Genomic DNA, 23,519 nt, shown 5'->3' with positions numbered 1-23,519 from the left:
CACACCAGGAAGGGAGAATAGCCAATCAGGGGCGGTGGGAGGGACGGGAGGCGGCACAAGTGGGTGAGAATGGGCGAAGGGATCAGGGGAGAGAGGGGCAGCAAGCGGGCTAGTTCGGGGCTATGGATGGGAGTTTTACTCTAAAATGGAGTCGGCAGCAGTGCACAAATGAGCAGATGCACTCACCTGGGCACCTGGGTGAAACGATCACCAATACCCTAAAATCAAAGCACCTTTCTGAAAGATTAAAGAATATTGAGGCTTAATACCACATAATAGGAATATGCCAGTCACAAGTCCAAAGGTACCATGTACATTTATTAACAGGCAGCAGTCTAGCTCTCAACACCCCGCAATGTGTGCAAGCAGACAACGTGAGATGAGAGAGTGCTGGACATTTCAAAAACACAAGTATTTAAACAGATTTTCCACAATTCCAGACACATCGTCCAGCCCCTCTTCGTGTAATAAATTTACCTAAGGTTCATGGCCTATCCACATAACTAAGTCATGCTTAAACATCTTTGAATAGTTTGTTGTTTTCCTTTACGCATTTCACATGTTTTCCAAACATAAGACACAAAGGTAACATTCCTTATTTTGCTTGCTTATATTTGCTTATATTTGTCTATCATTTGTTCTTGAGTTTAGTCAGCTTAGTTTCAAGGAGCGAAAACAAAGATTTCTGCAGAAAAGCATGTTCATCTATTTGTTATTTTACTTTGCTGTTTGAACTGAGAAGGCACTTTGGGAACAGATGGTATCTAAATTACTGATTAGTCCGGTTTTTGTTTAACTCCAAGGTTTCTCAGTGTAGGACAAACAATCCACTTTAGCAGCTTCAACATCCTGCTGGAGCCAAAAACACAATTCTAAACATGGGGCAGAAAGCAAGAAGTGATCAAATGTCATGCCGCCGGCATCTAGTCGCCGGTGGGGGCTATGGAACGCCTGGCATTGGCGGCGCCATTAGGTCGTCCATTGTTTTCCTGTGCATTTCTGGGTTCTCCCCGCTCTAGTTTTTCTCTGTCTCCCTGGTTTCGCTACTTAAGCACCGCCCACTTACGGGTTCGGCGCATTGCAACTTTGTTTCTTTTCCTTGTTGCTTGCTCCATGTGCCTTTTTCCTCCGTGCTTACCTTGCTTATCCTTGGGCCTCCAGTCGGCGTCTCTTCGCCGTTCTTTCTCTCCTCTTTCTCGCCCGTGGCTCTCTTTCGCCGTTCTGGTTCTCCTGTCTTTCTTTCCTTTTCTCTCTATGCCGCTTACCCTCTCCGGCTGGCACCAAGGTTTGCTTCTGTTCCTTCATTGTTTCCCTCGTCCACCTCTCCTGGAAACTTCTAAAGACTTACTTCACCTCCAGATCCCAGTCCAGGATCCTTGCATCAGACGTCCTCCTTCTGACATCGGATCTGCAGGTTTTCATCGCTTCACTCTCTGGACCTGTTGGACTGTTATCTTGTTCACCGAGGGTTTTTTTAAGCATCCACTTTTTTCCCTCGTCTATTCGGTCCCTGGGGGAAGGAAGCCTCTTGCTTCCCTGCTTGGCAGGGAATCAGGGTGGCTTCCCACCGCGGACGGCCCTACCTCTTCTCAAAAAAGAAGAAGATCGGAAAGAAGGCTAACCGCCGCGAAACTTCTTCAGAGGATTCAGGTGAGGATGAAGGGGAGGAGGTAGTGGATATAACTGATACGCCTTCTAAGGCTGCAGAGGTTGACAGTTTGCAACGCCCACAGTTAAGAACCATGGCCTCTCCCGAGCAGGTGCAAGAACTGCTAACAGCTGTCCATAATCTCACTCAAGAATTACAGGCAGTAAAAACGGAAAACACTACCCTCAGACAAAGGTTGGACCGCTTCGAGCAGTCCCGCAGTGACCTTCCTCCCATGCCTTTATCCTGCGGCAAATACGACGGATCACCCAACAAATTTAAGGAATTCATGGAGGCTTGCGTGATTTATTTCACATTTAGACCTCAGTCTTACGCTACAGACCAAGCCCGCATAGGGTTCCTCATCTCTAATTTGACCGGAAATGCCCTGTCATGGGCAGCCCCTTTGGTAACCAGTGCCAGTCCTCTCCTTCAGGATTATGCTGGGTTCACCGCCCAGTTCAAACTGGAGGTTGAACAACAAGAGACTACATTAGAAGCCAGTGAACAGCTACTAGATATCCGTCAGGGAAGCATGGACCTTCTGTCCTATATCTTCCGCTTTAAAAGGGTGGCCGCTGATGTGGGTTGGCAAGAGAATGCTCAGTACGCTATTTTTCATTGAGGTCTGAGAGAAGACCTTAAGGATGAACTTGCTAGGGTTAGCCGCCCTTCCACACTCTCGGAGCTCTGGGCTACTGTCCTCCAGCTCAATTTTCGGTTATCCGAAAGACGGTCTGAGAGGCGGAGACAACGTGGGTTCCCCATTTCTGCTAACCCAGCTCCATCCTGCTCCGTTCCCTCGGGTTCAGCTAAAGACGAGCCCATGCAGATCGGAACCACCAGGGGACCTCTTACCCCCGAAGAACGGAAGCGGCGCAGAGACCTCAATCTATGCATGTACTGCGGTTCCAACACCCATGTCTTAAGGGACTGTCCAGACGTACCTCCCCGCAGGTCGGGAAACGCCATACCTCGGAACTAGTGGGGACAAGTTACCGAGGGGGCTATTCAGGTACCTAAGTCTCTCTGTCTATCACACCTACCATCAACCCCTCCGAAGATAATCGCCTCATGGTTATTGCAGTCCAGTGGAACCACTTACATCAGACATTCAAAGTCCTAGCACTACTGGACTGCGGGGCAGCTGGATGCTTTATGGACGTCGTCTGGGCTGACAAGACTGGCATCAGTCGTCTGGAGAAAGAGGAAGACCAAAAGGTTGAGGGCGTTCATGGTACACCCCTAAGCTCCGGTCTCATCACTCATGCTACCTCTCCCATGATTATGAAGGTTCTCCATCATACTGAGAATATTCAATTCGACTTGATCCGAGCAGCTAATTTTCCCGTCATCCTGGGGGTTTTCTGGCTCCGGAAGCATAACCCTACTATTGATTGGACCAAGAACCAACTGTCTTTTTCTTCTAGTTTTTGTAAGAAGTTCTGCTCGATACAACCCTTGGCTGCAACGATCCACAATCTTCTGGATCCTCCTACCCTGATGGATGTTCTATCCGTGAACAATATTCCTAAGGAGTGTCTTCGTTATCAGGAAGTTTTTCATGGTGAAGGTCCTCAAGAACTACCTCCACATCGGCCTGAGGATTGCCATATCACCCTGGTGCCCAATGCGGTGGTACCGTTTGGCCGTATGTTTTCTCTTTCCCTCAAGGAGAAGAGAGTTCTCAAGGACTACCTGGACTCCAATTTACAACACGGTCTCATCCAACATTCCCACTCTCCTGCAGGGGCATCTCTGTTTTTTGTTCCGAAAAAAGGTTTGGATGAATTAAGACTGTGCATCGACTACCGGGGCCTCAATCAAGTGACAGTAAGAGACCGTTACCTCATGCCTCTCATAAAGGATATTCTAGAGGCGGTGCAGGGAGCACGGATCTTTTCAAAGATCGACCTTCGAAGAGCCTACCATCTTCTGCGCATCCATCCTGGGGACGAACGGAAGACTGCGTTCCGGACTCCGTTCGGTCATTACGAGTACTGTTTAATGCCGTTCAGCTTGGTCAATGCGCCGTCTATCTTCCAGCGCTTTATGGACAGAACATTCTCTGATCTTCTTTTTCATTGTGTCATAATCTACCTCGATGATATCCTGATATACTCGAAGACTGCACAGATCCATAGTACTCATCTCATCCAAGTTCTTAAAAGGCTACAGGACCACCACCTCAAGGCCAATGTAGAGAAGTGTGTCTTTGGAGTTCCTCAGGTAACCTACCTTGGTTTTATCCTGTCCGCGGAAGGCATCCGCATGGACCCAGCTAAGACCGAAGCTATTTTGCATTGGCCTACTCCGGAATCAGTGAAGGTTATCCAAAGGTTCCTTGGTCTTGCAAATTTTTATCGCAAATTCATTCAGGTATTCTCGGAGACGGTTCTCCCCATTATCAGGCTACTTAAGAAGACTTCCAATCCTTTTTCTTGGACTCAAGAAGCTGATCTAGCCTTCTTACTGTTAAAGGAGAAGTTTTGCTCTGCCCCCATCCTCCGGCAACCGGACCAAGGATTAAGATTCATTGTGGAGACCGATGCCTCATCATCTGCTTTGGGTGCAGTTCTCTTACAGGAGCATGCTGGACTCGAATACCCAATAGCCTATCTTTCCAAGACCTTGAATGTCAGTCAATCACATTACTCCGTCATTGAGAAGGAGCTACTGGCCATGAAGACTGCTTGTGAAGAATGGCGATATCTTCTGCAGGGGGGCATTCATCCATTCGGTAAGAACGGATCACAAAAACCTCAAGGTCCTGCAGAATATGGAGTGCGTCAATTCACGCCAGGCCCGGTGGGCCCATTTTTTCTCTCAATATGACTTTCTCCTGACCTATCTACCGGGATCTAAGAATATCCTAGCAGATGCCCTTTCTCGAAGGCCATGTTCCGGTGGTACAACCAGAGAACTTCCCAGTTTGCTTCTCACAGACGTAAAATTCATATATACAGTAGATGCCTTCTTGGAGAGGGTACGTAAAGGCACACAGTCTGAGGGTCCTCCTCCTACCATTCTCCACTCAGATGACATCACCATCCAGAATGGCCTGGGATTCAAGCAACAATGTCTCTACCTGCCCGATTCCCAGACTCGACGCACCGCACTAAGATGGTGCCACGACGATCTTGTGGCCGGTCACAGGGGGGCGAAGAATACCCTGGAACTTCTTCGACTGAGTTTTTGGTGGCCAGAAATGTCTAAAGAGGTGGACTTGTATGTTCGCTCCTGCCCTATATGCTGTAGATCTAAGCATTCTACCCAACGACCCATTGGTTACCTAAAGCAGAGTGAGGTACCAAAGAGACCCTGGAGTATTATCTTGACGGACTTCATCGTGGAACTGCCTGCTTCAGAGGGATGTTCCTGTATTATGGTCACGGTTGACTGTTTCTCTAAAATGGCCCATTTCACACCCTTGGCTGGGTTACCCACGGCAGCGGAGATGTCAACCGTGTTTGCCAGAGAGATCTTCCGCCCACATGGCACTCCCAGTAAAATTCTCTCAGACAGGGGTTCACAATATACGTCACGCTTCTGGAGTGAACTTTGTAAGAGGCTGGGCATTGACCGTGCCTTATCGTCAGGTTTCCATCCCCAAACCAATGGACAGACAGAAAGGACAAATGCCACCCTTGAGCAATATCTACGTTGCTTCACCAACAACCAGCAGGACAATTGGGTTAGCCTTCTCCCAACTGCAGAGTTTGCCTACAATAATTCTGTTCACAGTGCCACTGGTCTTAGTCCTTTCTACTGCTCTTATGGGTATCATCCCAGCTTTACTCCTTCCTTGTCTCTTGCTCCTTCTACTGTTCCTTCTGTGGACTCTCTTCTCTTCACTTTGCAAGAGGCCCATAAGACTGCCATCGATAGTCTACGGGCTAGTAGCCGGCGCTATTGTACTCAGAGTAACCCCAAGCGCTTGCCCTCCCCCGCTTGGCAGAAGGGGACTAAGGTATGGTTATCCACCAAATACCTCCCGCGTTGGCTTCACCCCTCTAAGTTGTCGCCCAGATTCCTGGGACCTTTTTCCATACTGCGCAGGATCAACCCTGTTGCCTATCGGCTTTCTTTGCCCAAACACATGCACCGCCTGCACCCTGTTTTTCATTCCTCTCTTTTGAGGGAGTTTAGGCCAGATCCCTGTCACCGCTCCATTCCAGCTGTACCGCCCCCGGTTGCTTTACCCCTGGAGGAGTATGAGGTGGCCTCCGTTTTGGACTCCCGCTTGCGGGGTGGTCGCCTGGAATATCTCATCCATTGGAAGGGGTACCCCCATTCTGAGGACTCCTGGGAACCTTTCTCCCATGTCCATGCCCCGTCTTTGATTCAGAGGTTTCATCGTCTCTTTCCGGGCAAGCCGGGGGGTTCTCCATTGGAAGGGGGCATACTGTCATGCCGCCAGCATCTAGTCGCCGGTGGGGGCTATGGAACGCCTGGCATTGGCGGCGCCATTAGGTCGTCCATTGTTTTCCTGTCCATTTCCGGGTTCTCCCCGCTCTAGTCTTTCTCTGTCTCCCTGGTTTCGCTACTTAAGCACCACCCACTTCCAGGTTCGGCGCGTTGCAACTTTGTTTCTTTTCCTTGTTGCTTGCTCTGTGTGCCTTTTTCCTCCGTGCTTACCTTGCTGATCCTTGGGCCTCCAGTCGGCATCTCTTCGCCGTTCTTTCTCTCCTCTTTCTCGCCCCCCGCGGCTCTCTTTCGTCGTTCTGGTTCTCCTGTCTTTCTTTCCTTTTCTCTCTATGCCGCTTACCCTCTCCGGCTGGCACCAAGGTTCGCTTCTGTTCCTTCATTGTTTCCCTCGTCCACCTCTCCTGGAAACTTCTAAAGACTTACTTCGCCTCCAGGCCCCTGTCCAGGATCTTTGCATCAGACGTCCTCCTTCTGACATCGGATCTGCAGGTTTTCATCGCTTCACTCTCCGGACCTGTTGGACTGTTATCTTGTTCACCAAGGGTTTTTTTAAGCATCCGCTTTTTTCCCTCGTCTATTCGGTCCCTGCGGGAAGGAAGCCTCTTGCTTCCCTGCTTGGCAGGGAATCACGGTGGCTTCCCACCGCGGACGGCCCTACCTCTTCTCAAAAAAGAAGAAGATCAGAAAGAAGGCTAACCGCCGCAAAACTTCTTCAGAGGATTCAGGTGAGGAGGAAGGGGAGGAGGTAGTGGATATAACTGATACGCCTTCTAAGGCTGCGGAGGTTGACATCAAAATGGTGAATAACTCAAAATGGCGGCATAGTCAGCCTGTTTCAGGTTCATTCAATGCAATTTATAGTGTGATGCGAATGTGCTTAGACCAATGTTTACTATCATGTGGTATTCATGCAAAATATACTTTTACAAACCCTCCTTTTGGCCTAAGCCAAGAGCAAGCATTACTCAAACATTAGCATCATCTGAAAACCACATATCATCATCAGAGCATCCTGAATCGCTATCTTCAAAAACATTGATCGCCATTAATTCCTTTATGGCGATGCTCTGCATTACCAAGGCATTACGCTTCATTACTGCAAACAGAGTAAATTAGATCTCCTACATACAGAGGTCTATCCTCGCTGGTTAGTACCGCAGTATTCATACATCCCTCAAATATACCCATTGGCTGGGAACCCTCCCTATGTATGCAAAATGGAACAGAGTGTGGAAGGAGGCATTTTAAAGGTAATCATAGATTGGGAAGGTCTGGAGAGTCTATCAAAAGGCCTAATAGAAGCAATGTTTAGCTTGCTCCTATTTGCAAACAGAGAACATCCTCAAGGTGCTAAAACTCATTTTTTAAACTCGTAGTCCTGTCAAAATTCCCAGTGACACTACTGTTCCACCTGCCAAAGAATAATGCTATAAATGAAGCATAACAAGCAGTAGTTAGAGGGAGAGGATCTATATACCAGCCCAATACTTTTCTCCCATGTTGTGGCAGATGTGATTATATCCAACAATTGGTCTTATTTAGAATGGCATGTGTGGTGTTCATGATCTTCAAGAGGGTGCTGTTGTGATAATCCCCTCTATGTCGGAAGTTTCGAGGATGAAGAGTACACAAATGCACATATGGTGGAGACATAGCATAGACACTTGCAGGTGGCAATAAAATATCAAGCGGATGTGCACTCTCCAGATACCAAAATACAACTGTCAATGTAATTATAATACAAGTGTTATTGTGATCAGTATCCATTTGGTCCTAGGGGACCATGGCCCTCGATGGGCGGACTCATTATAAGCAAAATAATCAGTATCCTTATTAGTACGAGTAACCCCAAACACATGCATAGTTTCTCAGTGTCCGTTAAGAAACCTCACTGTTAGGCTTGTTTAGTTCATGGGTGGGTGGCACTTGACCACATGGCCTATCTTGATTGAACGTAACTTTGCCGGTCCATGCCTCTTATTGTATGCAGCAGAGGAATGACAAGGCACTGGCTCAACATTGGTTTATTGTGGGTTTCTTGTGGGTACAGAATCCTAGCTCCACTTTCCTCTTCTATTTACATTAATCTAATGTCAGCAGGCCCTAAATATAAATCCTGTTCTGTGGTCACAGATTGTACCTTAAAACTCCAGGTACAGAATGATCAGGGAACAAATACACTTTTTTGTAAACTGGTAAAATCAAACTATTACACACACTCCACACAATTTCTTCAATTATACCTCGGTGTACAAAATCAGAAATAATACTTTTCAAAGCCTGTTCACCTTCGACCAAAATCTTATACTGTACAATACGTGGCAATTTAACACCTGGTTTCAACACAATTTTAACTGGCTCAATTTGTAAAATTCTAACGTCATTATCATTAACTGCCCATGAACATGTCCGAAACGTTTTCAATTCAGTTGGTAAAGGCAGAGACAAAAATTGTGGGATGGAATTTTGTTGGGGCGAAATCGTTAAGTACACTCTATCTGGAGAACAGTAAATCACAGCATTTAATTTCTTTAATAAATACAATCCAACAAAATTTTTGCTACAATTTGGCATAAATAGAAATGGACAAGAATCAATGAATGGTCCCAGTGAAATTGGTACCGGCCGAGAGACCGGACTAACCACTGGCGTAGTAGAGACCCCTACAGAAATGTTTCTCTGCCTTGACAGTGGAATATCTGGAACCCGTGAATAATTAATAGAACACTTCTGTGTTCCTGTGTCTATCAAAAAGAGATGTTCCCTATTCCCCACCTTCATTTCAACGTATGGCCCTTTCTGATCGACGGGAATAGGTATCGGTTCCTGACCCTGCTTCGGGCTGTCCTAATGGAACAGTATATGGTCAGATGTAAAGTCCCCAGAAAAATAGACTTTCGAAGGGCTATCAAAAATATTCCCACTGCTAACACTCTGTTGCTGATTATCTTGTGATGGTGTCTGTTGATTCTGTGCAAACTGATTTCTACCAGGACCCCCTAACCCAGGACGGCCTCTGGATCGTCTACCCATGGCACCATACATACTATTTGATCTCTGCTGTAGGATCGGGCATTGTCCTCGCCAATGACCCACCTGTCTACAATATGCACACTGGTTCATGTGTACGGGACCCAGTTGTGCACCACCGTGTGGTGTAAATTGGCCTCTGAACTGTGTATTCCCACCTCTGGCTCCTCTAGCTATCTGCTGCAATAACACTCTAGTTGTCAGGTCTCCTTTCTTCTTTTCCACCTTCTCCTTCTCTGTATTAACCCTATTTTCATAATACTGAGCCATGTGTAACACTTCAGATTGTGATTTTGCTTGCTACGCACTCTCAGAAGTCATGATCTGTGATTGGATTTCAGGCAACAATCCAGGCACAAATTTATCAGCAAATAGCCTCTTTCCTGGCTCTGTACTTAAATCTTGACCACTAAAATACAAAAATACTTCCTCAAATCTGTTAAAATACTCTGTTGCACCTTTTGACTTCCCTTGCATGCGAGCCGTAAGCTTATCCCATATAATTATTTTTTCATGAACCAGAGTTTTTAATTTAGTCACTATTGTGTCTGGCAACATCAATATCACCTGTGGCGATTTTCCACCAGCATTCCTTTCCCCATCTGCTCATACTAAGGCATCCCATGTATCCCCCATCCCTGCCTGATCATCTACAGTTCTAATCTGCTTCCATAAATCAGCAGGAAGGCTCACAGAAACAACAAATCTATATCACCCAGCGTGAAAGCTGATGAATGCAATATAGATTAAATTTCTTTATGAAATTCTGTTGGATTCTTCCTAATATCTGGAATTGATTGCCTTATGCTATTCACTTCCTGTCTAGAAAACAGGACATGGACAAACTGTGAGACATAATGTGCTTCAATAGTGGTGGCATATGTTCCTGCTGCCGCATTAGCAGCAATCTCTACTTTCGAACAAATGTCGGAGGAACCGCCCTCATCTGCAATTGAAAAGTAGGAAAATCTGAACGTCTATTAAGCAACAAGGCTAAATCAAGTGACAAAGAAGTCAATGCAGTATCAGGCGAAAATGCTCTTTCATGAAAAAACATAAAATCTACGAGATAAGATTCCTTTCTCTTCATAAATTCATCTTGTAAATATTCAACCATCACCTGTAACACTTTCCTTTGCATTGCCGGAGCATACTGACTAAACGTGTCATGCACTTCAATGGGAGAAATTGAAACATCCGAAATCCATCTAAGAGTGTCTCTTGTGCAAATGCGCATTTCTTCACTCATTGGTTTCAATGGAGGAAGAAATTGCTTCTGCACATATGAATCCTGACGTCCATTATTATCCATCTCATCTTTCTGTAACCGATCTAGCTCCCTTTTAAACTCAAATACCTTCTCTACATGCTCATAAACTTTCGCTGCAGTGTCCCTTTAGCGGACAAGGATATTAAAATCCCCAACCCTGTTGGAAATTCATGTCGGTCAAATCACTCCACATATCAACTAAATATGTTCCCATCCGTTCTATCAAAATATTCTGTTCAGGAACACCCCCTTGATCAGAAATTGCAACTAAAACCCTCTTATATGTACTTTTTAAACCACCTATACAATTCCCTCTTGCTGTATTTAGGTACTGTGCCATGAGTCACTATTCTTGGATCGGGTGCCACTCCTTCAACCACTACACGTGGAGCAGAACCACCTGACAAAGAGAGTTCATACAATTCTTGTCCAATAGGTAGTGAAGGCAATAACGCTGGCGGTGCAGACGGAATTATGGGGACGGCAAATGTTGGCACGGGTGGAGGTGCAGGAGGAGGAACAACAACAGGAAGAAGAGGAGCAACAAAGGGAAGAGGAGGAACAACAATGGGAGGAAGCACATAGGGAGGTGGTGCAGTTAAAATAGTTCTACGTTAATTCAATAATGTATCAATTAACTTGTCTTATGTATGACAATCCTGAGAGGGATTTATCTTTTGCACATCTAGTTGGAAAGCCCTGTCCATACTTCTAATGGATTCTGCCTGTTTCTGCTGATCATGCAACAATGCTTTCATATTATTCATCATGTGTCTACGTGCATGCTTTTCTCTACTTTTGCATTGCTGCATAGCTTCCTTCCTCCACTCTCTACCTGCATCAAATTCTGCAGGCCTAGCCTTTTTTCTTAACAATATAGATTCTAAATGCTCTAGGTGGGCCATTTTAAAATTACCATCAATCTGCCACTGAAGTTCGGAAACATGTCTGGTCTGTCTGTGCCAAATTCCATGAAATATGATAGCTCCCAGGCCATACTTACAATACATTAAATAAGCCAGCGACCCTTCGGGTGGCGCAGGTTAGTCTTGATTCAAATGTTGTCTTTCTCTGCCTAATAATACCCTGCAAAAGGATGACAATATCCCAGGCATAGTTAAATCACAATTTTACCTGGCTACGTTTGTTTATGCAGAGACAACAATTGCAACAAATATCAGGATTTGTAGGAATCAGGGTATGAATCACCTAATTTCAAATCAATCAAAGGGTCCAATCGGACATCACATCGGTGTGGCTGGCTTTTATGACAAACAGGAGTTGATACAGGGACCCTCATCGTGATGCCCACTAAACTCTGCCCACCATCCAGGGATCGGGTGTGCAGTACTGCGGAGGAATCATATCTCAATTTGCAGGGCGCCCTTTCACTCTCTGATCCCGGTCTGGGAACCTCGTCTTCATCTAGTGATGTGGCATCGATCTTGAGGGTCCCTATTCATGCGCCATCTGAAAGATTAAAGAATATCAAGGCTTAATACCACTTAATAGGAACATGCCAGTCACAAGTCCAAAGGTATCATGTACATTTATTAACAGGCAGCAGTCTGACTATCAACACCCCGCAATGTGTGCAAGCAGACACTGTGAGATAAGAGAGTGCTGGACATTTCAAAAACACAAGTATTTATACAGATTTTCCATAATCCCGGACACATCGTCCAGCCCCTCTTCATGTAATACATTTACCTAGGGTTCATGGCCTATCCACATACTTAAGTAATGCTTAAACATCTTTGAATAGTTTGTTGTTTTCCTTTAAACATTTCACATATTTTCCAAACATAAGACACAAAGGTAACATTCCTTATTGTGCTCACTTATATTTGTCTATTGTTTGTTTTTGAGTTTAAAGCCAGCTTAGTTTCAAGGAGCAAAAACAAAGATTTCTGCAGAAAAGCAGATGCAACTATTTCGTTATTTTACTTTGCTTTTTGAACAGGGAAGGCACTGTTGGAACAGATGATATCTTAATTACTGATTAGTACAGCTTTTTTTAACTCCAAGGTTACTCAGTGTAGGACAAACAATCCACTTTAGCAGCTTCAACATCCTCATCTACGTTGTCATCATGAAAACAGCACAAGGTTCATTTTGCTCTGTTGGAGCCAAAAACACAATTCCAAATGGGACAGAAAGAAAAAGATGATCAAAATGGGAGATCACTCAAAAGGGCGGAGTAGTCAGTCTGTTTCAAGTTCATTCAATGCAATTTATAGTGCGATGCAAATGTGCTTAGGCCAATGTTTACTATCAGGCTGTATTCATGCAAAATATACTTTCACATCATAGTGGTCCTCTTTGCAAATATGTAGCTCACTCGGCTGGCTCGTGACATTACTAATGACCTGCCAACAGCTCACACATACACAGACACAAGGGCACTCCATCTTATTAGCAACGAATTAACAAAATTTGGTAATAGTATACCACCAAGCGTTATCCCAAAATCATCCAATAGACTTAAGTGTCAGTTGGTCTCAAATTTCAATTAAGTCAAAGATATCATTTGTCTTGAATTATGACATGTCATTGACATATATTGTGGATTGCCAACAAGCGTTTCAACGCTAGGTCTTTTTCAAGACATGCAATCTATTAAAATCCTAGTATCGAATGGCGGAATGAAATTCTTTAGTGTGATTAATGATGTCAATACGTGCTCCATCATTTGATACTTGTTACTTGAAGGTTCCTTGTGTAAATGTTCTGTTATAAATCCCTCTTGAATGGGTCCAATGTACTTTCAATTTAATTATTCAATTCAAGGTATATTACGAGTTCCATACCAGCCGTGATAGACGTCTATTCAGTCTGTTCCCAAGTATTGGAATGTGGACGATGCTTTCAGTGGCACATATAATCAGGTACGGGCACCAACAATGGTTATGGGAGTCACAGAAAGTCCTTTCCCATGTGTAACCCCCCTCACTATCATACAAAGAGTCTTTGCCTATGAGCATCCCAATACTCTTTTTAGAAGAGGGCTAGTCTAACCTCCACCTAGGTAATGTCCAGGACTGTAAACTTCAAATGTGTGTGGGAGCTCTAGAAGGTACCTTGGGGAAGTGAGGCAGCAATTTCAATGCTAAAGTTGCATTTCATCACAGTCAAATTATGTATCCAAATGCCTGCAACTCTTCTAATTTAGAGAACCTTTCAAAACATTTCCCAGATCTCCTGGCATATAATTTGAATTCCTTATTGTATGGCGATCATTTGCATTGAGGCTGATGTCTCATCTATTTGTAGGAGTTCAGGAGTGAGTAGACTTTCCATAATATGTGCCTGGTGTACCAAAGAGTTTGGTTGTCACCGCTTGATGAAAAATAGCCAAATCCTTTAAAAGGGAGGAGCCACCGGATACCACATTCTCCTCTGCATGAATGATATGGTGTGTGTCCCATTTAATACATTGTCTGACTTTTGTGTTTGGAGCACCAGCAAACCCAAAGATACTGTCTGTTTTTTGTGCAAAATCAAACCTTATAATAATGAAATAGTCATTCAAAGATGCATAAACAAGCTATATAAATCCACATTCCTATTAGGTTACGGCAATCCTGAAAGCAAATCATCATTACCAAACAACACAGATTAAGACAAGTCTCCATGAGAAATCAGTCTTCATCTGGGCCACACTGGTGTTCTATTCAAACACCCATTCCTCAGCGCAACTCCCATGTGAAACAACCTTGTTACTGATGCAGAGTCATTCTGAATAGGGGTGCACTTGTGGTCTCTTGTTCTTGACACCAAGCTCGGCACAATGTACATGTCTGCAGGGGTCTTTGTTGTACTGTGGAGGGTGAGCCCTTCCATTGTTGCCATCTCTGCAGTGCTGCTTCCGTGTGTGCGTCAGGTGCATTGTCATGTCTCCTGAGGTGGTGAGATGGTGTGATGCCTCCAATGGTAGTGCCGTCCATATTATTGTTGCTTCAATCTAAATTCTTTCCTAATTATTCTCATTTACAGAATCTCTGGGTAAACATGCTTAGCTTATTTTATTGGTTATGGCTGATGAACAATCTCCCAACTCCTCAGGAGAAATATCTGTAATAAATAAAGGCATGGAAAAACTCATTTCAGAATTGACTACCATTCAATCATCTACCTCTGTGTTGGATTCCATATCCTTAACACTGCAAGATGATATCAAAGCCTTTAAGAATGAGATTAAGTCTATTAAATTCAGACTGACTGAAGTAGAAGAACATGCATATTTTTCTAGAACAAATGCAGCACAAATTTCATAATTTGGAGATATAAGTTACCAACTTGGAGGATAGGAATTGGAGGGATAACAAAAGAATTTACAGGGTTCCTGAACATACTGGACAAAATGACTCTATTACATTTTGAACCAAATGGATTCCTAAAATATTACACATTTCATTCTCCCTCCCTCGAATTCCAAAGAGAGCACATAATTAAACCATGCTATACCTCCAAAAACCCATCGCCAAGACCTCTTATAGTATGCCCAGTACATCATCGGCATGCTCGGCAGATTGTAATGGCTGCAGCAAAAGCTTTCTCGTCTTACCTTCCAAGGGAATAAACTATGTATTTCCCCTGTCTTCTCTAAAGCCACACCTTAAATAGCCTGGATATCAAATATGGTTTGTTAGAACCTGCAAGAAAGCTGATCTCTCCTGCCAATGGTGTTATTAAAGAGTACTTTGACCCTAATGAACTATATGCTCTAATCAAATCCCTTCAAACTTCAGAGATGGATGTCAGACCTGACGCTACTCCTCCACCTATGGCCCTTTTACCTTTAACCAGATACATCTACCCAGTATCTGGAGACACTCCTTGAAGGCGGATATTTCATTGTCTTCTGGATCTACTACGCTGGAATTCTGCAATGAAAATCCTCAGGGTTTTTTCAGCTGCAAGGCTTTTTCCCTGGTTGGAGATGGCTCCTCTGTGTCCTCCTGTGACTGAGGTGTCTACTACCTGGGCAAGGTGGCCTCCGGGTATGCCCACCCTTATTGTTACGAAAAGAAAGGAAAGAAGACCCGAAGACCTACGACCAGTAGAAGAAAGAAGAAGACAGAGTCCTCTGAAAGCTCATCCGAAGATCCAGGTGAGGAGGATCTGAGGGAAGGGTCTCCAGTTTGTGACACACTGCTAGTACCTGAGTCACATGGAGCTGGTCTTGACGATCAGCACGAGTGAGCAGGAACAAGCCACTGAGGTTGTCAACAATTCATGTTAAGGTGGGGAAGCCGGGACCATTGACATACCCCAGTTTGCCTGCCTGATAGATACGTGGGTTGGCCAGATGTTTCTTGAAGGCAGAATTTTTGTGTAACCATTAGACCACTTATTTCACCTCAGCTGCATTTGCGAGCTTATAATTTATTTGTGCATATGCTTGATTTTAAATATATCTTTGGTTATCATTGGCTCATTGTATTGTTGTAATGAGTATTAAAGTCATGTCATGGAATGGGAAAAGGTTAAGTAACCTGATAAAGAGACAGATACTTCTAAGCCATATTGGGAAAAGTAACCCGGACATTGTTTGTATTCAAGAAACACATTTAGCATCATTCGAAGAAAATAAGAAATTGGTTAGGTCATGGGTCAAATATACATTTTTTGCACCAGCAATCGGGCAGTAGGATCCTGTTAGTATTCTTATTCATAAAATAAACTCTCTTCAGTTAGTTGATGAACAGCATGACCCCTCTGGTGGTTGATGAATTATTGATGCCAATATCAACAAGGTACTTGTTTACATTCTTAATGTGTATGGCCTTAATGCCCCCAAACGATTTTTCTGGACTAATTTAAAACAATTCCTTTTCAATAAATATTGCAACCAACTTATCGAATGCAGGGATTGTAACCAAATTTGTGATTTCACCCTCAATAGGAATTCTTACACTAAATTTACAAATTCTAAATCACATAAGCAATTCATTAATTGTATATAAGATCTTACCCTTGTTGATACTTGGCTGTTTTGTCATGTGGATATCAAATAATGTACCCCCCCATAAAACCTTTTGTAGATTGGATCATATTTTCATTAATACAATGATTTTCCTAGTATTCACCATTCGGAAATTGGCCCTATTTTTTTTTCTGACCATGCTCCAATCCTTACATTCCTCGAATGGAAGCCCCACCTCACTCCTGATTGTCGATAGAGTTTCCATTCTTCTTGTTGAATGATCCAGATTTCACACAACAAATTAATAACTTTTTGTACAGAGTTTTTCACCTTTAACAATCCCCACGATACCTCGTACCATAATAATTGGGATGCTTTTCAGGCCACTTTACGAGGTTTCATTATCCAATTTACTGCATTTAAAAAGAAACAAAATGAAAAACTTGCACAAGATCTTCTCCTCCAGTCAATTCATTTGTCAGAACTAGCCTACTTGAAGCATCCATCTGATGCTACTTTCAAATCCCTCACTTCCAAGCGTATAGAATTTAATAACTACAACACAAATAAAGCCTGTTGATCCTTGCTTAAATCTAAAGCAACGTTTTATGGATCATCCAATAAATCTGGCAACTGTTAACTGCATATTTAAAAAGAGGAAAGAAAAACGCATTATCACATCTATTTTTAACTCAGAAAGTGTTAGAGTCACTAATTCAGAACAAATCAATAATGCTTTCTCTGTGATTTATTATCAACTTTAAGCCGCCGACTAAACTCTCCTTAAAGATAATATTCTCAACTTTCCACGCTGTAACAAGAAAATCACTGACCATCTAGTAGATCTCTCCTTTTTACAGGCCCTATTTCATTAAAGGAAATTCAAAAAGCAATCCCAGATCTCAAAATAGGTAAAGCCCAGGGGCCTGAGGGGCTCTCAATAGATTTTTATTGTGCTTTCTCTGCCTTACTCTCCTCCATACTCCTCAATATTTTTAATCACTGTTTTACCTTAGGATATAGTTTGGGCTCTTTTGATGAAGTGCTTTTGATCTTGTTTACTAAACCCAACAAAGATCCTTCTTATATTAAAAAATATTGTACCATAGCTCTAATTAATTCTGATTAAAAGATAATAGCTAAAGTAATCGCTAAAAGATTGGATAGTGTAATGCCTAAATTGATTAATACCAATCAAACCAGGTTCATCAAGTGAAGATATGCTTCTTTCAATACTAGACTCCTCTCTAATGTCCTCTCACTTGCACAAAATTCTCCAGATCCCCTCACTCTCCTGGCTTCTGATGGAGAAAAAGCATTTGACAGAGTTGCATGGCCCTTCTTGTTCGAATCCTTAATGTGGCATGGGTTCAGCCCTACTTTTTCTAAATTCATCTTACTGCTATATTCTATACCCTCCACTAGTATTTTCATGAGACAAGGCTGCCCATTAACCCTACTCATATTTATCTTGGCTGTGGAACCTCTACTCCAAAGTATTTCACTAAATGACAACACCAAAGGTATTGTCATTCGCTGCTCATTTTGCTGTGTCATTTTTTCCCTGCAGTGCAATCTTCATGGCAGTGCTATTTCGAGGCAACACAATTGCAGGGCTGTACAAGGTGATGATAGAACACACTCCACTGCAGTCAGGTGAAAGCTTGGTATATGCTTTGGATAAGCAGGCCCACCAGATATCCATCACTGCTGCTGTTCCCCACGTCAGCGCTGCATTCTTCACAATCTTGTCACAGCCCAAATGAATCCCTAGGAAAATTGACCTACTTGACCTGAAACACAAATGGAATTGTGTAAAGCTCTTTATGTCAACTGGTTGATGTTTTTCATGCCGCCACGTTAAGGCATATACATATTTTCCCCAAATTGATTGCCATTTATCATTCACCTTGGCTGCAATGTTTTGTTCAAAACCCACCAATCCTTCAGCACAATACTGCATTATTTCCCTATCCCACATGTCCCGGACCCATACTGCTTCAGCTATTCTCATCAGTGGCCTTGTATCACAGCAGTGGACACTTTGCCCTTCTTTAGTTGTGCACTGTAATCTTGTCAAGTTGGGAAGCACGGGAGGACTGCGTACCTGGTTTCTTGGTAGATGATCTTGCCGAGGTCGCCAGTCTAGAATCAGTTGAAGGATGAACTTGTGGCACGAGGGACCAGCCTCTCCACCACCCAAATTTGATACTGGGTGGAGGATGGACCAATTGCCAATGTCACGAAAAGCACTCTCCCGATTAACGTGACGAAGGGACTGTGCAGGCACAGACAGGAGAGGCTATTGTCTTGTAGATGTTCGTAGGCAGATAGAGTCCGATGAAATCAAATCCAATAGTCTGTGTACTGAAGCGTGGGCCACAGATTCCAGTGCAGTAAGAACCTTCTAGTCCACAGGTACGGATGTAGAGGACAAGGCCGGACAGGAATGGGAGGAACCAGGCTGGAATAGGTGACCTAACTGAAAGGGACCGAAAGAGAACCCTAGGACTGCAATCAAAGGGGCCCCAATATGGTATGCAGGCAGGCCCAGGGGAATCCCTGGAAAGAGTTTGCTGGCAGGCCTAGAGAGATCCCAGGTAAGAGTAAGCTGGCAGGCCCAGGGAAACCCCAGGTGAGAATATACTGGCTGGCCCAGGGAATTCCTAGGTAAGGGTAAGCTGACAGGCCCAAGGGATCCCCAGAGGAAATATGCTGGCAGCCCTAAGTGGACACAGGTAGTGTGCAGGTATCCCAGGAAGGACTCAGGTAATAGCAGGCAGCCCAAGGAGAATTCAGGTAAGTACTGGCAGCCCAGGGTGGACACAGGTAGTGTGCAGGTAGCCCAGGAAGGACTCAGGTAATTGCAGGCAGCCCAAGGAGAATTCAGGTAAGTACTGGCAGCCCAGGGTGGCCACAGGTAGTGTGCAGGTAGCCCAAGGAAGGACTCAGGTAAGAACTGGTAACAAAGGTAAGTAAGCGCACAGTACGGAGCAAACCACGTTGAGACGCGGCCTGCCTCGATCTGCGGCTCCTTTTATGGGTCGCCGGCGCCCGGGAGGCTTGAAACGCATGCTGCTTCGCCTCCGGGCGCCAGCATACCCAAAACGAGGCCTGGATGGCAAGCCGCTCCCAGGACGCGAACTCAGTCCATGGCGCATGCGCGGAAACGAGAGAGAGGTCTTCCGCGCATGCGCCGTGGCCCTCCGGCCCCGGCACGAAACGCTCTTCCTCCGGTGAGTCCCCAGGCGCGGAAGCGCGGGTAGACTCGCCAGGAGGTGACGGGGAGAGCGGACGCAGTGGACCCCGGTCTCCCATGTGGCGTGACAAATCTTTTATGGTCTCCTATTTGTAATTCCCCACCTGTACCGCGTTTCCTCTTTTTTGATCATTTTTATTAAATTATCTTCATATACCCGCTCCTCTTTATCCAGCCACTAAAAAAATTTCCTTTTTTCCTTGGAATAAACTTCTATCTTTGCTTAGGGACAAGTACACTAGTCATCCTGCCTCCTCATAGGACACAGCTTGGGGTACAAAAATCTTGGATACTCCTATTACAATTGGAATGAGAGAGCAGACATAGCATGTGCCATTTACTCTCTTCCCACACACATCATTTCATTGTACCAAACTTTCAGTTAATTAATGATGCTCCTCTTCAGTGCCATGGGGTAAGCCCACCCCATTCACCATATTTCTTTTTCCCATCTTACTTTTTTCATTCATTTGTGTTTCACTTTTTTCTTTAAAAATCAAATAACTCGAAAGTAGTGATGCTATACTAAAACATGTTAACATCATCACGCTACAGAAAACTGGATGTGTCTTTTTCTTTGCTACATATTTTCCATGAAAAAGTCTTCAAAAACCCTTGTTTGCTGTTTTTTGGTAAATCATAATGGATTTTTTTTAAAATGAAAGAAAATTCAGAAATACTCCCCATTATGTTGTGCTTTGGGAGACGGTGCTCTTGTCTTTGTGAACGTCAGTCATATGGACCCATCCTCTTAGACCTCCAAGCTTGACAGCAGTTGGTGTTGAATAGATGATGGTGTGTGGGTCAGTGAAGTGCTCCTCTTTCCACTTTCTGACGTGGTTTCTAACGATGACCTTGTATCCCAGATAGAAAAGTGCTGCTTGTGGAAAGTATCCATTTAAATCGTCTGATTGTGCAGATTGGTTTTTAGGCCTCCTCTGCAACGACTTATATTGAAGGGATTTGGTAAGTTCTTTGAGGTACGTATCAAATTCCCCCAAGAAGAGAAAAAGACGAGTAAGCATCAGAGATTGTATGCAACAGCGGAATTGGAGCATGCATTCTCCACCCTGAAACAATCTCATGAGGAGTCAGGTGGTGATCCACTACAGGCATATTTCTCAGTGCAAACAAAGCAAGAGGCAAGCAGTGCACCCATAATTTTTCAAGTGTTTACGTAAGCTTAGCCATTCACATCTTCAGCAGTCTATTGATCTTTTCTAACAAACCATTGGCTTGAGGATGGTTAACAGTGCATAGTGTATGCTTTATCCCCAGGAGTGCTGTTAACTCCTTTATCAAAACATTAGCAAAGTGCTGCCCAGTATCAGAACAAAATTCATCTGGAATCTCCCATCTCGGGAATACCTCTCTCACAAGAAATTTAGCCGCAGACCGGTCGTCATTATGGTTACAGGGGCCAGCCTCAAGCCAATATGAGAATGGACACACAACTGCAAGCAGGTAACTGTAAGAAGTACATCTCTCTTGCATATCAACATAGTCGGTATGCAAGTGCTGGAATGGGCCTTCTGGTCATGGCAAGGTTCCCTGTACAACTCTCAATGTGTGACATGGCAGACATTTTTGGCAGGTCATGCAGGTATTTACAAACTCTGCGACATACTGATACAAATTGGCACAAACCAGTCTTCACTTATCCCTGCAGCCACATGCTCTTTTGATACGTGGGCAGGGAGGGAGGTGAAGCTACTCCAATGCCAATTGTAACATTTTACTTTGGCATAACAACCTTTCCTGTTCTACCGTGTCACCAAACCAACTATGACAAATAACATCCTTGCCTCTGCCACAAGTATTTTTCAGCATCTGATGCTTCTACCGGCAACTCAATTATCTGCAATATTGGGGTTGCATTACATTTTTCTGGCAATGCATTTTTTTCTTTGCTCACCTTTAATACTGCTATGAAAGGTATTTGTTCTTCTTCACCAGGGAATAGCACGTATGACTCCTCTGGTAGATATTCTGCTTCTTTTGCTGCTATGTCTGTTCTTTCATTTCCTAGTGAGATGAAATCATACCCTCCTGTATACTTTGCACTTTATTCATGCTAACTATACTGAAAGTAGTAACATTTCTAGTAGTTTACTCAGTAATCATGCAGGCTGAACAGGAGTGCCATCACTTCTTCTTTTAAACCCTCTCCTTAACCATTTCGCTAACCCTGAGTGCACTGTAGAAGTGACATAGGCTGAATCAGAGTAGATTTTTACTCCTTGGCCCTCTGACATGTTTAGTGTTTTGATGAGGGCCACAAGCTCTGCTGCTTGTGCAGACTAATGGTTTGGTAGTCACATCTGCGAGTACACTGTCAGCTCCTCCCCTTTGTGTACTCCTTCTCTATGCCCCACCACTGCGCAACCTGAATGCCTTTGCCCTGTGGTCTGGTCAATACTGGAACTTCGATCAATGAAAATCATGTCTCCCCTTTGATCACTTCTTCCTAAACTAGGTGGTTACCATCACTCCTGTTTATGCATGCTATGCAGTCATGTACATAATCCCCTTCCTCTATTTTCTCTGCAATGAACTCTGCTGGGTTTATGATCTTCCATCTGACCCCTTCTATTGCTGGGTTTGTCAGTATTTCCTCATACCGTGAGGATCACCGAGTTGTCAGTGTTGATTTTGTTTTCTCTAGTATTGCAAATAATGCATGTTTCATGTTCAAAACTACTGGGCTCTGCATAGGTATCGTGGAATCCTTCTCAGTAGCAAATGCAGCAGCAGCAAGTGCATGCTCACATGGGACATGTCCCTGCATCACTGCATCCAGTGACCCACTGTAATATGCAAGTGGCTTGTGTCCTTGTCCCGTTTTCTGTGCCAGTTCTACTGTCATTACTGTTCCATCTGAATGTGAGAACAGGTGAAACTTTCTTTATAATTTGGTGTTGCTAACACTGGTGCATGTGCTAACTCATGTCTTAACTCATCAAAGCTTTTGCCCATTTCAGCTGTCCATTTTATGTGTGTTTTGGTTTTCTGTGCTTCTTCTAGTGCCTGCAACAATGGCCTGGTTTACATGGAATGATTAAAAATCCATGCTCTGCAGTAATTGCATAGGCCCACACACTTTTGCTTCTTTTTCTTGTTTTTGGTTGTGGAGTTTTGTGTATGGCTTCAACTCTTTCTGGTGTTATTTTCGCCCCATCTGCTGACACAATATGACCCAAGTACACTACCTCTGTTTGACAGTAATGTAATTTCTCTCTTTCCACTTTGTATCATTTGTCTGTTAGCAAGGTCAGTAGTGTCACTGAGTCCCCCCTACACTCCTCTTCTGTTGGGCTAGATACCAGTTAGTCATCAACATACTGTATCACTGTGCTTGCAACCTGTAAATTGCTCAAATCCATTTCTATTACTCTTTTAAAGATGCTAGGTCCTTCACGGTATCCCTGAGGCATTCTATTGTCTTTGAATCTGGTCCCACGATACGTAAAAAAGCAGTGAGATAGCTGGAGTCGGGATGTAGTGCAATGAAGAAAAAAATGTTTTTTATATCAATCACTGTGAAATAGTGAATGCTGCAAAATATAATTGCAGGGTTTGGAACCAATGGATACTCTGCCTCAAAAATACTTTTTCAGAGGGTGTAACTCCTGTATAAAACACCATGCTCCTCCCCTTGCCTTATTGATCCGATTGATAGATTATAGTCATGTTGCAAGGTGATGAACTGCCCTGTATTATGCCTTGCTGCCATAGGTCATGTAGTGTCTCGTATATACCGTTGACTGCTTCTCGAGAAAGTGGGTACTACTTTACTTGTTGCAATAGTGCTCCTTCTTTTAATTTGATGTGTACTGCCAAGGCCCCTTTTAAGTATTCCTACATCATGGGGTCCTGTTGTCCACAAGCTTTTGGGCACCTTTTTCAAATCTTCCTGCATGTATTTTGCCTTCTTTTTTCTTAACTGAGTCATCTG

The sequence above is a fragment of the Ambystoma mexicanum genome, chromosome 1q (genome assembly GCF_040938575.1).
Source record: "Ambystoma mexicanum isolate Mex_15411 chromosome 1q, UKY_AmexF1_1, whole genome shotgun sequence".
Taxonomy (NCBI): Eukaryota; Metazoa; Chordata; class Amphibia; order Caudata; family Ambystomatidae; genus Ambystoma; species Ambystoma mexicanum.
This window is presented reverse-complemented; position numbering follows the sequence as displayed.